This window comes from Gallus gallus, chromosome 1, assembly GCF_016699485.2.
Source record: "Gallus gallus isolate bGalGal1 chromosome 1, bGalGal1.mat.broiler.GRCg7b, whole genome shotgun sequence".
NCBI lineage: Eukaryota > Metazoa > Chordata > Aves > Galliformes > Phasianidae > Gallus > Gallus gallus.
The window spans coordinates 56,506,390-56,522,229 of record NC_052532.1 but is presented as its reverse complement, the minus strand read 5'-3'; the positions used below and the strand labels follow the sequence as shown (position 1 = coordinate 56,522,229).

Sequence of the window (15,840 nt, the reverse complement as noted above, 5' to 3'; positions counted from 1 at the left end):
GCAAATCCTGTTCTGATGGATTTCAGAGGTTTACAGTTTAGCACACACCAGCTGAATTTTGCCCAGCATGTTCTGTCTGAGACAAAACATGTAAGGATTGGAAGTAAAAAAAAAAAAAAAACCAACAAAATAGTACCACAACTATCCCTCTAGTCAGTTCTTTGTATAATCACTTTTTAATATATAGATGAAGTAACAAGTAGTGCAAGAGAAGTTTTGTCATGGACATCAGTTGGACATAAAGAGAGCATTGGTTGCTCTTGCTCTTGCATCACAAAATGTATGTAATTAAACATGTTGGTTGTTTTGGCCTCTCTGAATTTTCCAGGTTGTCACCAACATGATATCTCTTTGTTTTGAATAAGAGTGCCAGAGAGATGCAAATATCTCTGCTATCCTGAGCCTCCATGGCTCTGTGGAGATCACAGATCAAATGTTCATACCCCTCTGTTCTTCTTGGGACCAGAGCACTACTGATTGTCCAGCCACTGTGAGCTCTCCTAATTGTGTTGCAGATGAGATTCTCAGCCTGAAAAAGGAGAATCACTCGTGCGTCCATCATGCAAATTCAGAATTCAGCTGTACAGTATTCACTGTGTTCTGCGACATCTTTTAAAAAGAAAACAACTTTAAGACAGCATACAAATGAAATTTAAAGAAACCAACCCTTCCCTGCTGACAAACTAATTTGCATTGCTCCAAGAAATACAAAATGAAGTAAAATAATTTTATTGCCTTCTTTCATCATTATGCCACAGTACTAATTATGCTCCTGGTTTTCTGAAGTCTGTAATGCTATTTCCTGCCACTGAGTTCTTATTTTTTTTTTATTAACTTAATTCTCTAAACACGTTTTATGCCCCTAGTAAGGACTTGATAACAGTCTATCATGTTGCAATGACACCAGTGGGTAAGTCTTCATCCACTATGAAGATAAAAATGGCAGAACAATGACTCCTTAGAATTGAAACTGTAGAAAAATGATTAATATTTTCCAAGATGATCAGCATATGCTGCCACAGAGTGAGTATGAAATCATTACATTTTAATATGGGAAACTGATGAGGTCTAAGAGCATAAATAATACAAGCCATGCAAGCGTATCTCTGCATGCATATAAGATGCTGGTGTTGCTTGGTGCATGGAAGGTGCTTATGATATGAGGGATTTTGCTTTGCAGCAATCACTGTTTCCTATAGACTTCAGTAAGACTGAGCTCTCACTGCAGACACTACCTCCAGCCCTCCTCAGAAAAAAAATAGGGAATTTCAACTAAGGAACAAGCACATGTGCAATGGACTCATTACCATAGCTCTGACAAGCTCAAGGCCTAGCTTGAAACATAACTGTCATTGCTGTCTGGTCTGAAAGGTGATAGCAAACAGACAATATGGCACATAAACACAGTCAGGCCTAATAGCAGCCAGCTTGAAGGTGCTTCCTAATCTCTGCTAGAAAGATATATGTATATATACGTATATATGTACATAAATAAAATATTACAGACATAGATAGTACACTATCAAAGAATTAACAGCTAAGGAGGATCAGTCCCTAACGGGTATCAAATTTATGCTAGTAAACAGGGAGCCTTATGGCACTTCAGGTCTATGGCCAACTGCAACATGATTTCAGAAGAATGTTCATCTCATCCTTAAACTAATATTGTACCTTTGATAGAATGAGAGGAGATGGCTTTAAGTTGTGCCAGGGGAGGCTCAGGTTGTATATTAGGAAACACTTAAGAGTGGTGCTGCAGTGGCACGGGCTGTCCAGGGAGGTGGTGGATTCACCATCCCTGGAGGTGTTCCAGAACTGTTGCACTGAGGGACGTGGTCAGTGAGCATGGAGGGGATGGGCTGATGGTGGGACTAGGTGACCTCAGTGGTCTTTTCCAACGTTAATGTTTCTGCGGCTTCTAGAAGACTTTTGGTAGCTGAGGAGTCCTGTACAGAAGCTGTCCCTGAAGCACTCCTTGGACAGGACTACAAAAAGTGATGGTAAATGATTTGGTACTACACTGAGTGTGATGCTTCTGGAGATATGTTGGAGAGCAATCCTTGGCCATGGAGAAGTGCAGCCCATTTCCCCTATTTGAATGAAGGGAGACAAGCTTGGGATTAGGGCTGGAGCCTAATAGATGCCAAACTGATAAGAAATCAAAACATTAATATGAGAGCTTTAGTCTTAATAAATATGTATATGTCTAGAAGAAATCTCCAAACATAGGATGCTTGTCACCAGTACACTTGCCTGGTAAAATTTAGTGGTGTGGTTTTCAGTCATACTTCAGCATTTGCCACAGGCTTACTTGGAGATGCTGTCAGACATGACTGTGGAGTTTCTACTTGCTATTTTCATGGCCATATTTTTCTCTCCATTAAATGATTACAGGTGTAATTCCCAGTAAAACTGTTGGAAATCATTCCCAGATATTTGGCAACAGAAACTCATCCTTCTGTTCCCTTGAAGCCAATGCAGCAATTTTTCCAGTGTCTTTTAATCGACCTATAATCAGGAAGTTGCTGCTTACATTTTCAAGAAGTTGATAGTAGTCTCTTATATTTTTGAGAAAAATATTTCCTCTGTAAAGTTTAAGACTCAGGTGTTGCTTCAGTCAGTGCCAGAGGTGAGGCACATCTTGGGGAGAATTTGTTTGAAGAGCTTTGGCCCCGTCCTTCCTGTTCTGACTGACACCTATGCAAGTGTTCAGCCTCCCCTGCCTGAAGATCACAACGTTAGATGAATTATTGCAGTGATTCTGTCATTTGAGCAGATGCTTTAGAAAGGTTAACTTAGAGCATCTGAATATTTTCCCATTTTTCCTATATGTTTTATTTTACTTTGTCCCATTGCTAATTATTTTAAAAGGGGCTTTGTGATGGAGGAAGAGATCTGTCACTGAACCAGTCATTTTTCTGGCAGACTGCTCTGCAAGTAATGCAATTGCTTAAATAAAAATGGCACAGCTTTAATGTCGTAATCTAATCACTCATTTCTCTGCCTTTCATTCTGATAAAGTAAGACATAATGAACTCTTGGTAGATATAGTAATACCCTATAAGTATTTCTGTAAGATTTATGTTATTATTGAATATTATTACAAAGAAAGCGGGACAAAACGTAATTCTTGCCATTTTACTCGGTTACTCATTTTGTGATTTTAGGTTCTCCCACCATCTCTGGAAAGAAAGGATCAAATTAACCATTTTAACAAGCACTGGCTAGTTGCACATATGTACCATTCATTTAAATGACTTGTGAAATCAAACAGAGCCTTTCAAATAATGGGGCCTGTCTCCTTTCCCTGAATAATAACTTCAAGGAAGATCCACCTCCCTCTCAGGGCAAGAATGGACGGCTGGGAATGCTCAGGGGAATGAAAGGGCTTGAAGCACAGCACATAAAAGGCTGAGTAGAGAAGCCTTTGAAAATAAATGCAGGCTTCAACAAAAGGTGAGAAAGAAAAGGATGTGGAGAGCATGGCGGACTTCATTGTAGATGTGGGTAGTGCATACAGAAGAGGTTGCTGAGGCAATGCGTAATACCCTGATCGGAGGGCGAATATACTGCAGGTGTAGGGTGGTAAGAAGAGAAAATGGCATGTTGATGAGGGGCACAAGATGTGCAGAGGCTGGCTGAGGTAACAGGGAAATGAAGAGCCCTGAAAAGGAATCAGGCTGGGAAATGGCATTAATTATCTCAGTGAAGTGTTTATATTTCCACTCATTCATAATCAAAAAATGATAAAGGTGAGAGAAAGACAGAGAAGGGACATTAATATTCTTAAAATGACACAAATGGTAAACAAAAAGCTCTTTTCCCTTTTCAAATGTCTCAGATTCAGATCTAGCTGAAAAATATCAATCTGCAGGGAAACAGAAATTGTCACTTTGCCTCAGTGGCGCATCTTCTGTGTATGTTGTTTGTATTCATAGTAGCGGTGGAACTGGAAGGTTCACCTGGAGCGGGGCTGGAGTAGGGTGTAGCCTTTTCAGTGAATGTACACATCCATTTCTCCAGAGAAAGAAGCAACAAACAAATATAGAAGTGATCAAAGAAGATGGTTGGTAAGCTGCCGTGTGCTGTCTTCTTATGTTAGCATCACCTGAGTTCAAAAGGCAAAAAATTAAAGAGCTTTAATGTAGCCGTTTTCTCAGATTTTGTTAACAGTAAGCAGCTGATAGGTTAAATGTAATTAAAAAGGAAAACAGCAGGGCTTCAGTGAAGTAACGGATTTGAGCTGTTGTAGCTGAAAGAATGATTTGGCATAACGTTGTCAGTATTTTTAATTGTGTCAGAGCTAACAAGTTTACAGATGTGTGCTAAAACATCATTGCTGCCTGACTAACTTCCAAACGTGTATTCACCCACCTCCAGTTACCCAAGCAGCAGCTGAGTCACAAGACTCGCTCGTGGATATTTGAACTCTCAGACCTACTGGACCAGATCAGTCATGGGTCTGATCCTGTCTTGTAATGACAACATTTTAAGTTCTGTTTTTCTAGGAGAGCTTGCCGTGAGATCTCATTTGAACATTTGATCTGGGAAAATATAGAAATGTCTCTTTCCTTCCATGATGCATTATTGAGGATCAAATATTGCAGCATTTTCTAAGTTTAGGATAGGGATCTTCCAGTAAATTTAGCATGTGGGACTATGTTGACTGGCAGGTAGGATAACCAGTGGTAAATGCAAGACCTTTGGATGCTGGAGGACAAGGCCCTCTTCTGCAAGTTGATGCCTTATATGCACCATCTTCATATGACATTTCAGAGCCCATAGCCATGCCCAAATGAGCAGCTGCCATCCTTTGTAGCCTGCAGCCTCTGACTCTTACTGCTTGCTCACTTTTCTCTTTGGGTAGGGCAAGTCCTCCATGGGCAAAAGAAATGATGGAGATTTCATCCTCCAGACCTTTCCAAGATTTCCAGATCTTTCCAAGCCTTTGGTTTTCTTGATTCCTAAATTAAGGGGTGACTGACACATTTCATATTCTCCTTCTTTTTCCAGCCTATTGCACATGCAACTACATACATTGTAAGGCTTTGATCAACCTCTGAATGAGATTTATAGATTTCTCAGCAGAATTCAGCAGATGGACTCACAACATGGTATTTTCTACAGTTCCAGCCTCGAGCTTGGTGTGGGAGTATGGTTGCCCTGTTACCAAAAAGGGAAAGTCCATGGTATTCGTTCTCTGTGGGAAAAACCGCATGCCCTACATTGTTTGATCATAAAGACATACTTTAACAGAAGGAGTGCTCCTCCAAGTTTTAACTTTGCTTTTTCTGCCCATAGACTGGAATTAAGATGAGCTTTTGGTAGCATCTTGCTACCAGGAGATGAGCTTTGCAAACCAAACAGACTTGATGCCATCGCTCCTAGTGACCTCCAGTTATGGGTACTTTCTGAGCCCTGTATGAACTCCAGGAGAGTACAGGTGAGCCCTTCATCTGAGTTGACCTGTAGAGACCACTTTCTGTGGTGGCTGCATACATGCCCCTTACCTCCTGCTGTCTCTGCGATTACTGATGCTCCAGGAAAGCAGTGGTGTCCTGGACATTCTTTTGCACCAGGCATGAGGAGACATAGAGTGGAACAAAGAGTGATCAAACAGCAAATTCTTTTAGCAATGCCTGTAATGAGAAGAATGAAAAAGAAAAGTTTCCTAAGACGTTGACGTGCCATCTTACCCTCTTCTAAGAATGGACAGCTACCCTGTTGTTGTGAACCAAATTGCTAAGGTAGGCAGAATGATTGTGACTTAAAAGTACACGAACAGCATCTGCTCTTGACTACGATCAAGAAATTTTATCAGATGATGATTTTTTTCCCCTTAATTAAATGTAAATGTTTAAGAAAGAACAATGTGATACTGCTCCTAGTTATTACAGTTCTGGCTTTCTGCAAAATAGTGAAAAGGAAAAGAACATTTTTTTAAGGAGGACAGTTTTGTGATAACACAACAAACTCCACTCATACTTAGCTTTTCTGCCATGCTGTAAATATTTCAGGCCCAAATAAGTTTGTGTAGTAGCTGACAGATAAATTGATTTTGCAAATATAAATCTTTGAACAATGTCACTTGCTTTTTTATTTTTGAAAGACCAAATAATTTCAAAGATTTGCAGGTCTGAGGAAGGGAAGAAATGGTAACTGTCTGTGAAATTTGATTTCTATAGATGCACCACAGTACTGAATTATTTGAATGTCTATTGCCTGCAGGTTAACTTCTATTGATTTCCTAAACCCTAAAGAATAGAGTCTAAACCTTCAACTTTACTGATGTCTCAGATTCTGCAAAACTGATAGTCATGAGTTCAGCATTTTGTAAACGGGCACTTTTGTAGCTTTCATAGAAGTTATTTGCTTTCGTGTTCCGGTCTTGTAAAGTTTATCTACTGGTTGAATATCTCAAACCATGCTCTCATGGGCAGTTATGGGCAGAAGCAAGCTTCTCTGACCTTGCTCAGCACTCTATTCTGTACTCCAGCTGTGGTCTGGAAGCTGTGTGACTGGTTAGGTGAAAACTAGAGAGTATCAGCAGTGATGAAGTGCCACTCTTATGCATCTCTAGCTCCCAGGCTGGCCTGAATCCTGAGTGCATGCAGTTGAGTTTGGTTCTGTCAGTCCTTATCTGTGTAGCTGAGTCTTTTGTTAAGAAACTCCATCATAAAAGCTTCAACATGATCTGCAGTAGATATGCTTCTACTTATTAGGCATCTTTACTACTACTAGCCATATGGTAGAAATAAACAGAACAGATTTGGTTTAGTTCCACCTGTGATGCAGTACTCAGGAAACCCTGGAATGCAGCAACATCAACCTCCCTTGCTAATCATCAGGAAGTTAATCTTCAAATTCTGAATTTGGATTGCTTGTTGATAATTACACCTATTTGCTAGCTCATTCATAGAAACTAGAGATGAGAAAGATGCATTAATATCTTTTGCTCCCGGAGTGCAGAACTATTATCTCTATTTGAATCTGAGCCTGGCTCATTTTTCAGTGCTTTTCAAATTGTCCATATAAAAACGACTCCAGTCTGGAAAGTTAACTGAATAAGTATTCTTTGTTGCAATAGTTCATGATTGTATAATAGTTGAATCTATAGCTCATAAAATCATTTGGCTGTTAATAAGGCTGACTAAAGCAGAGCACATGGAAGAAATGAACATGCAAGACTTTATGTTTCCATTTTAAAATCTGTTGCCCTATACAGTTCCACAGCTGAACCTTTCTGGAAAGCTTCTGAGGCTTCTCAATTATAGAGTAGTGTTTGTGATTTGGAGTCTTATCCATCAGAGAAAGAGATAAGGCTACCACATTTATTCCACTTATTACTTTGTAATGGGTCAGTAGAGTACGCGACTATAGATCTTTCAAGCTAGATGGGATCCCAGAAGTCCATTCCTCTGCTGGCTAGCAGAAAAAGAGAGAGAACTATGCCCTGAAAAAATGACTGCAAGGTAAATTAAAAAAAGAAGAAAAACAAACCCCAAACCCCAACAGCTATGTGGCTGAAAACCAAGGATTTAGACCTGTGTGTAAGAAACAAAGGATACAGAGTGACAGAAAATGGTGGCATTACAGAATATTCAAGGTATGGTCTCTAAAGTCCAGAACAGTATTGAATAAAAAATATTTAAATAATCAGTTTGGAAAGGGAATTATATCAGCCTAACATACTTTTGGGAGAATAAATTTAATCTACAAGATCTATAGTCTGCTATGTCTTCTCAAAGCATTTAATGTATCTGGTCACTTTCTTTTTTCCCCTAGTGAGGAAATGGCTTTGTAACATACCCAGCAGAACTGCTTCTGCTCTGGCTTCTTCCTTTTGTGCTATGGTGCCAGCCTGAACTTTTTTTCTAAGAACTCAGGCAGGAACACTACTAACTGGTAAAGATAACATAGCAACACTATAGACTGCGGAACAGTGCCCTCGTAATAAGATATCAATAGGAACAGAAGTTTTGTTAGCAAGCTTCCTGACACACCAAGATAAGATGAATTCTGGGGCATCTCTGAACCTCAGCTATGTTTATCCCACAAGTTGGCATCAACGTGGTTGTGTTGAGGCTGTGAAAAAGTGCAAAGCCTGGTTGATACAGCTGTGCTGGTAGGAAATCTTAGTTTAACATCATTGCATCAGCAAAACTTCATGAAGTATAGAGATATCGCATATCTGTGTCACTTCACCACTTTACTGAAGAAATGTCTTGAACCTTCAGCTTCTCTCAGCAGTCCTTTAGGCAGAGGCGTGGGTGCTGAGAACAGTTCTTGTACCAAGAAAGGGCAAGAGATGGAGGGCTACTGAATTGGAGTGATCTCCCTTTTAATGGGAAGCTTTCCCCAGGAAACCAGCAGTGAACTGTGCAAATTGCCAGTGCCTCATTATGCTGGCATAGTGTCCATTCCCTGCCAGCTGTAAATTAACAACAGGCGAAGTCTGCTCTGACTTGGTTGTACCTTAGTGGGGAAGGAAATAGGATGGTATAAAGGAAGGAGAAGGTGATACAGAAGCATCCTGTGCTCCTGGAAAAGACATGGAAGGGGGCTGAGGCGGTGATTTGCAAAAGAAGTTCCTTACTGGTACAGTTCTGCGTCTCCCTCCACGAGTCAGCTCCTCTCTATATTACTGCTTCAATTATTTTCTGTCCTGCTAGGCTTAAATTCTGCATCTCAGCAGCCAAAATGTGTGGCTAATAAATCCCGAACGCTGACAAAGGGTGCGTAGGATCGGGAATCTCAGCCCACAGGATGAACTGGGAAGTGGAAGGTGGAGATGATGGCTGAAGTCTGCCAAGATTCAGAGGAGCACAGCAGCGTGCCAGACCCTCTCTGGATGTGAGCACTGGTAAGCATCCAGTAAGGGGCCCAACCGGGCCTGCAATGCTGTTTCCATGCTGTAGTCTCACCAGTAATGTGACTTCTACTGCAGAACTCACCTCAGAAGCATACTGGTCCTCTGAGCTAACACAGGGCAGGGCCTCGGGGACAAATGGTAGTGTTTATGTAGTGCACTTCTTTTTACTAGCAAGTGTGGAAAAAAAAAACCAGAGTGATTCCAGATCACGATGTCAGAGGTACACTAAGAGCATCTGTCACTGTGACAGAATCGTAAATCATCGTGCTGAAATCCCAACATGCCCTTTTCTCATTGGCAAAATAGTTCTTTAAAATGAGATGCAATTGAGTTGCTTAGGGAGCATATTATCTATTTTAAAACTATTTTTTTTCGTGTTAAAAGTGTAGATGAAATGTACTAATTTTGTTTGTTTGTTTGTTTGTTTCATAAAAGTTTTAGGACATCATTTAAAAAATAATGTCCACAATTTAGTACAGTCATTGAGGGTGCTGCTAGGAACTGTCCCAAGTGAAGACATTATTAGGAAAATAAATCTGTTTAGGGGAACTGTTGTTAATAACGGAAACAGTGCTGAAGGCACAGCAGCAAACCATCCTGATGTGGAAGGAAGATAAGTGGTAAGAGGCCAGGATGCCTGCCTCAAGAATTCTCCAGTGACCTGAATATCAAAAAGGAAATCCTACAAAGAGTGAAAGCAAGGGCATACAAGGGAGATGAGTAATAAAGCAGTAGTATAAGCATCTAGGGATGAAACCGAGAAGACTAAGTCACAAAATGAGTTACAACTCTCCTCTAGCATAAAATGGAAGAAAAAGAGGTTTTATAAATACCAAGAATTTAGAGGAAGAGAAGGGCAGAGGCACAAATAACGGATACCCAGACTAGAGTGAAACTTTTTACTATTTATTTTGCTACATCCTTTACATGCAAATAAACATTAATGATAGATACTTAACAACATTTTTTTTTTTTTTACAAGGGGAAGAACATATGCCAGAATAAAAAAAAAAAAAACACAAGTCAAAGGATTTTTGAATAAATGTGATATATGCAAGTCTCCAGAGCTTGTTGAAATTCATTCAATACCTACTGAACTCTCAGCTTATCTCTGAGAGTTCCTGGAAGAGCAGTCAAGTCACAGGAGCCTGCAGCAACAAAATAGCCCAATATGGCAATGTGGTTGTGATCGCACTTGTGATTTTTGGTGATGATGAAAGATCTGACATTGCAACATATTTTGCAAATTATGTTAAAGGAAACATCCATTCAGTTTTAAAGCTTTGCTTTTCCTTATGCTTTTTTTTTTTTTTTTTTCCCATTGTGGCACAAATTAACATAAAAAGAAAAAAAAAAGCCCAATGGAAATTGTTCAATAAGGGTTCTTCAATGTGATGCTCACTACAGGCTCAGATTTGGGCACTACTAGAGAGTCAGTGGCTGTGGGCCGTGAACTGCATGGTTATAAACATTTCTGCTTTTAAAAGTGAGGAATGAGGAACCTAGGGAATTACAGAGAAGTCTACCTAACTTCAATACCTAGAAAAATAGTGGGACGAATTACCTAAAAATGAACACATACATGCCATGAGAATAATAAAGTGATAAGAAACAGCCAACATGAATTTTTCAAAGTAATCTAATTTTCCTCTTGAACAAGACAACCGGTTCAATAGATAAGGAAAAGCAGAAAGAAGTGACTGTATCTTGACCCCAAATGTATCCTGACCTAAGTAAGACTTTTGGGACTGTCTGGTGTGCTCATAAATGGACTGGAGAAAATGGACTGCCCCATTTATAATCACCTCTAAATCAGTCCACTCTTAAAGAGGAGCCTGCACTCAATTGTTGGTACTTGCACTAGGAGGGTGTCAAAGAGAAGTCTTGTACTGATCCTAAGATAGGATTGTGTTAAAAGTTTCAGTAAGGACCGTAAGCATGTATCAGATTCCATCATCTAAGCCTCTACATGACATCATGTAAAGACTTGTAAAATATGCTCAAGTCAGAATTACAATTCAGTTTTTTTTTGTTTTTTTTTTTTTAATATGTTCAGAACGATTCTGAAATCCAGCATCAAAAAATTGAACAAAGACAGTCGCAGAAGACTACACTGAGGAGGACAAAATCAAAAGCACAACTAGAGAATGCCACTGCAGATAAAGATCTAGTGATTAATGAAGGCCATGGATGAGTCAACAGTGTGTGATGTCGTTGAGGAAAAGAGATAAATGTAATCCTAGATTCTCTTGAATTGTCTGCTAGCAACACTGTATGTAAGACAGGAGATAATTAGCATGCTCTTTTTGGCACTGGTGAGGACTCAGCTATAATACTGCATTTTAATCTGAGGCAGCATTATTTAACTCAGGATGTAGATACATTGGAAGCAGGGAAAATCAACAGGGACATTGTTTGGAATAACCGTATTCCTAAAGAAAAACTGAAAGATTATTTGTTTTAATATAGAAAGTTAAAGGTTATGTGGGATTCAACAGTTTTCAAATACATAAAAGATTATTACAAAGAGGGTGATAATACCGTTTTTCACATCCACTAAATATGTGGACAGAATATGAAGGATTTTTTTTTACATGACATGATATGTGGTAACATGTTGTAACTAGAAGAAAAGATTAGTACCAAAAGGTATTACCCAAGAATGTTGTACATTCCATGTCACTCATGTTTTTAAGTATAAATCAGAGGGACTGCCACCTACTGTTATCGAGATAATTGTGGTCTTTCTTCACAGCGAGAAGATGGATCAGATGAATATCTCACAGTTGGTGGATGAGATCCCTAGAACTACGATGGAGCGTTCAAGTTATTACAAAGTAATCCATAACAAGGTTGGGCTTAGAAAACATTTGAAAATGTCACGTTTAGTACCAGATAGGTTCATTAGGACTGCACAGGTAGTTCTCTGGACTTTTTTTTTTCCTTAGATTTTTTGTTGTTGGTGATTTGTTCTAACTAAGCTCAGGATGGATAGTTACAGTGTTGATTAAAAATTCTGAGAAATAACAGACTACATAGCCCCTTGAGATCCCATTCAATTCTATGTTTCTATGATTCATGTGTAATCTACAGTATTTTTTTCATCTGCTGAAGAGCCTAGCAAGCACAAGTTAATTATTAAACTAGCTCTTTTCCCAGGGCAGTTATGACCTAATAATTTATGGTAGTGCTCAAATGAGGAATTAAACAAACATATCCAAAATAAACAGAGATTAAGTTGTCTTTGCCAATAGAAAAGGACAAAATCTTGTTTTCATGCCAGTGGGTCTGCAAAACAACAGCACAGATATGGAGCTCAGTAGAGCTATCAAGTGAGGACATCTAAATCAGTGAGAAATTCTGAGTTTCAGTAATTGTTTTTATTCAAAATTTTAGAATTTCTTTTAATTTGAAAAATTAGACAAATTTTTCTCAATGAGAATGAGAAAAAAATGTGATCATTTTGGAAAGGTTGAGAGTTGTGAAGGCTTCAATTGCAACTAAACACTTCAACATTCAAAAACCGAAATGTTGCAGTGCACCACGCATATATATCTTAGGCGGGGGAACACGATGAACATTATGTAAGCCACAGCCCTCCAAGGACCCTAGTATACACAAGAAAATGCCAAACAGAATTACAGTGCAAATAAAGTAGCATCCTGCAGTATGATACATTTTGTGTTACCTCAAAATTAATCTGAAGATCATACTCCCAGAGGAAAACTAAATAGAACAAAGGTCTGGAGAAAAAATACAGAAAGTCAAACCCATGTAAAACTTCTGATAAACTCCAGTTACTGCTTTGTATTAAAAATAAAATAAAATAAAATAAAATAAATCCCAACCTCAAAATAAAATAAAATAAAATTAAAAAAAGCTACCAGAAAAGTGTTTTTACAATGTACAATGGTGTTGATCCAAACACGGCTGTGAAAGCCTGAAGTGTTTGCAGTTTTCATTGTTTTCATTGCTTCAGTCTACTAGAACACAGTCATTATCCCCAAATATGAGGTCAAGGTCTGGACAAACGCAACCTTCCAGACATTCAGAAATATTTGGGTTTAGTGTTTGCTGGTTAGGCCACGCTTCAGCATATGTCTACTTGCCCTTTTGTTCTTTGAAAAATAGATACAACTTTCAGACATCAGCATTTAATAGTGCACAAGAAGGTTATCTCTTAAGATGAACACCAGAACTTGTGAATTTTGCTATGAGAATGGATGAATACTGATCTAACAAATTTGGCTAGCTTCAGGTCTACCAGTGAATCACTTGTAGAAGAGCAACATTTTGCAGAAATTCAAAGATCCTCAGGCAAGCCTGTCAGGTGTCAAGGGCAGGCTAAATCCTGAAGTGAAGAGAAACAAACAGACCCAGGTGAACCAATCTCATCTCAGCTGAGCTTGCTTATGACAGCCTCAGTGAAGTGGTCTCATTGCTCAGACCTGAAAACCCAAAGACAAAGGGGTTGGTTAGTAGGCCAGGATGCTGTATGCAGTCCAAAGCACATGCCAGCAGCCTAAAGTGTCTTAAGCAGCTTAAATAGCTTTAAGCAGATTTGAAGACTTAGACACTTTAAGCTTATAAAGCAGTTTAAGCTGCTTAAACTGCTCTAGGACTTTAACGAGTGCCCCATGGTACTGCTCCCTGCCAGCTGAGCAAAAAGAGGCTGTGTGCTGTGCCTCCTTCACCATCTCTGGAAGGAGCTGTGGGGCCATGGCAGATCTTGCTGAGAGTATGCATAAATACGGACAACTGATATTGACATCTTTTAGCGACAGTGTTGTATAAAATAATGGAAAGTGTACTCTCCCCTGATTAGTTCACTGTTTCTCCCTCTTCTGCTGTTACTTGTCTTCCCCAGCCACCTCCATCTCGTCTTCTATTTTTGTTTGTTTTACTCAGGCCCTTTCAGTATCTCTATCAGTTTCCCCTCTAATTAATTCTTTCTAATGAGATCAATATACTTTTAGGAAGAAAACATGTATTGATTCAGCCTATTCAGCGCACAGAACCATGCTGGGGGCAATTGTTCAGTTTTAGCTATACAAACTATAGCTTGACCTAAACATATATATATATATATATATATATATATATATGTATATGTATTTTTTTCCTTGGTAGAAAGACATGAGTTGACAGATGCAGCGTGGAAAAAAAATAACAGCATAATCCCAGAATATCACCTACAGAATCAGGTAACCAGATGGGCTAGAACTGGATCTCCTGACATTTCAGAGTTTTCAGGAAGGCTGTAGGAGAAAGTCTGGGGACAGCTATCCAGAAAAGTGGGCAAACATGTCTTCCTATGTTGGTAGTCTCTCAGGGCTGAAATAATTTAGTTTTCAGTTTTCTGTCACCTGCTATGAATTTGGGACGAGCTATGCAAATCACAGCATTGTTCTGTTCTTAGCAAAGGATCTGATAACCCTCCTCCTTAAGTATGGTAGAGCAGCATACCAGCGGATGGCTGCTCAGTGCCTTTAGAGTTGTCGCTATTTAGCGGTAATTCACTACCATCTTAATAACTAAGGCTGTGATGATGACATACTCAAGCACCTGTGTTGACATGATGCTTGCTGCTGAGGATTCTACTGAGGGATCTGAGCATGTGCCACCTTGTTTTCCTCATGCTGCATTTCCCTTGTGAGTTTCTTTACTAGGAACATTCTGCTCTTCTCTTTCATATCTTTCACTCACACATCTCACTTTCTGGGGTCACATCCTAATTTCTCTGGTGTTATCTACCCAGAATCCTCAGTTTAACTGGGCCCATGTTTTTCCAAGGTTATGAAGTAATGTCACATGACTTATCACACACTAAACACAACTTAGCTGTGAAGCATAACTATAAAACTTATACCCAAACAATACATTCTATGGACTAGAGGACTTAAACAGGAAGAGGGACCGCAGTCAGAATTACTCATTGGCCTATTTTTTGCTGGTTATCTATGTCATACATTCCTAAATAATGATGTGTATTGCATTCACAGCATGTATTGCATTCATAGCATGATCAGCATGCCATATTTATACAAGCACCCCTTAATGTTTTCATTAAGGCTTGATTTACACCACCTGCTATTTTTTTTCAGGCAACCTGAAATCGTGTTTGTCTCCATTTTTAATTAAAAAAAAGCAATCTCCAATGCGAGCTATTTTTTAAGTTATCAATGTATTTAAATCTCATTTTCCATTTATCTATCTTTGAGTTATTGCTTCCTTCAAAACAGTTTTTAATACTCTAAATATGATGCCAGTGGGACTCATTAGCTTGTGAGTGATAGAATTGTTTCTTCTTCTTATGTACCAGTTTGAAATGCTCCCATCAGGTGACACTGCTGGCAGTCAATTTAACAGTTTATTCATTACTTGGTTTGGGAGTAGCGGTCATGTTGGAGGTTGGTTTCCTTGGGTCCTTACCCTGTCTACAGCATCCTGCCAGCAGCCCCAGCTCCTTACCATTCCCCCACCAACTTGTCAGGACAAAAGGCACATTGTCTGAGCTGCCCGTGGCCTGCCCAGCTCTAGGCCTGGAGAAGGTGAACTGCACCAGCCATTCCCACATTTCCAACAGTGATTTGAGACTTGCTCTCCTCTAGGCAAGCTGCTCATTTGCATCAATGATTAATGATGGGAATTAATGAGGTTAATTAAGGTTAATGATGAGCACAGAAAAGTCAAAAGTCTTTTTTGGATTCTGAAATGCTATGGTGAATTCTGAAAAGCTCATAACTCATGCATTTTGTTCAGAAGACTTTTTTCAGCATCTGAGAAGATAAAGGTCCCTTTTGTGTTATGAGAGTTTGGGTAGCTTAGGTAGATCTGAAGGAATTTTTTAGCAGTTGAAAACAAGAAAATATACAACACCAGGCATCAAGTCATGTATAAAGTTCAGATTCGCCAAAGACTTAAGCTTAATTTTCAATTGGAACCTAGTTTCTTTTGACTTGATGATC

At 39.2% G+C, this 15,840-nt stretch overlaps 1 long non-coding RNA gene across 1 annotated transcript in view; it reads left to right on the top strand.

Moving 5' to 3' along the window:
- The window catches only part of LOC112533564, a 44,691-nt gene that overhangs the window by 5,156 nt on the left and 23,695 nt on the right, over positions 1-15,840 (top strand). Inside the window, exons 2-3 of the long non-coding RNA XR_006933375.1 lie at positions 8,673-8,863; positions 10,929-11,709. This is a non-coding gene — a long non-coding RNA (uncharacterized LOC112533564). The remainder of the gene's footprint in view (positions 1-8,672; positions 8,864-10,928; positions 11,710-15,840) is intronic.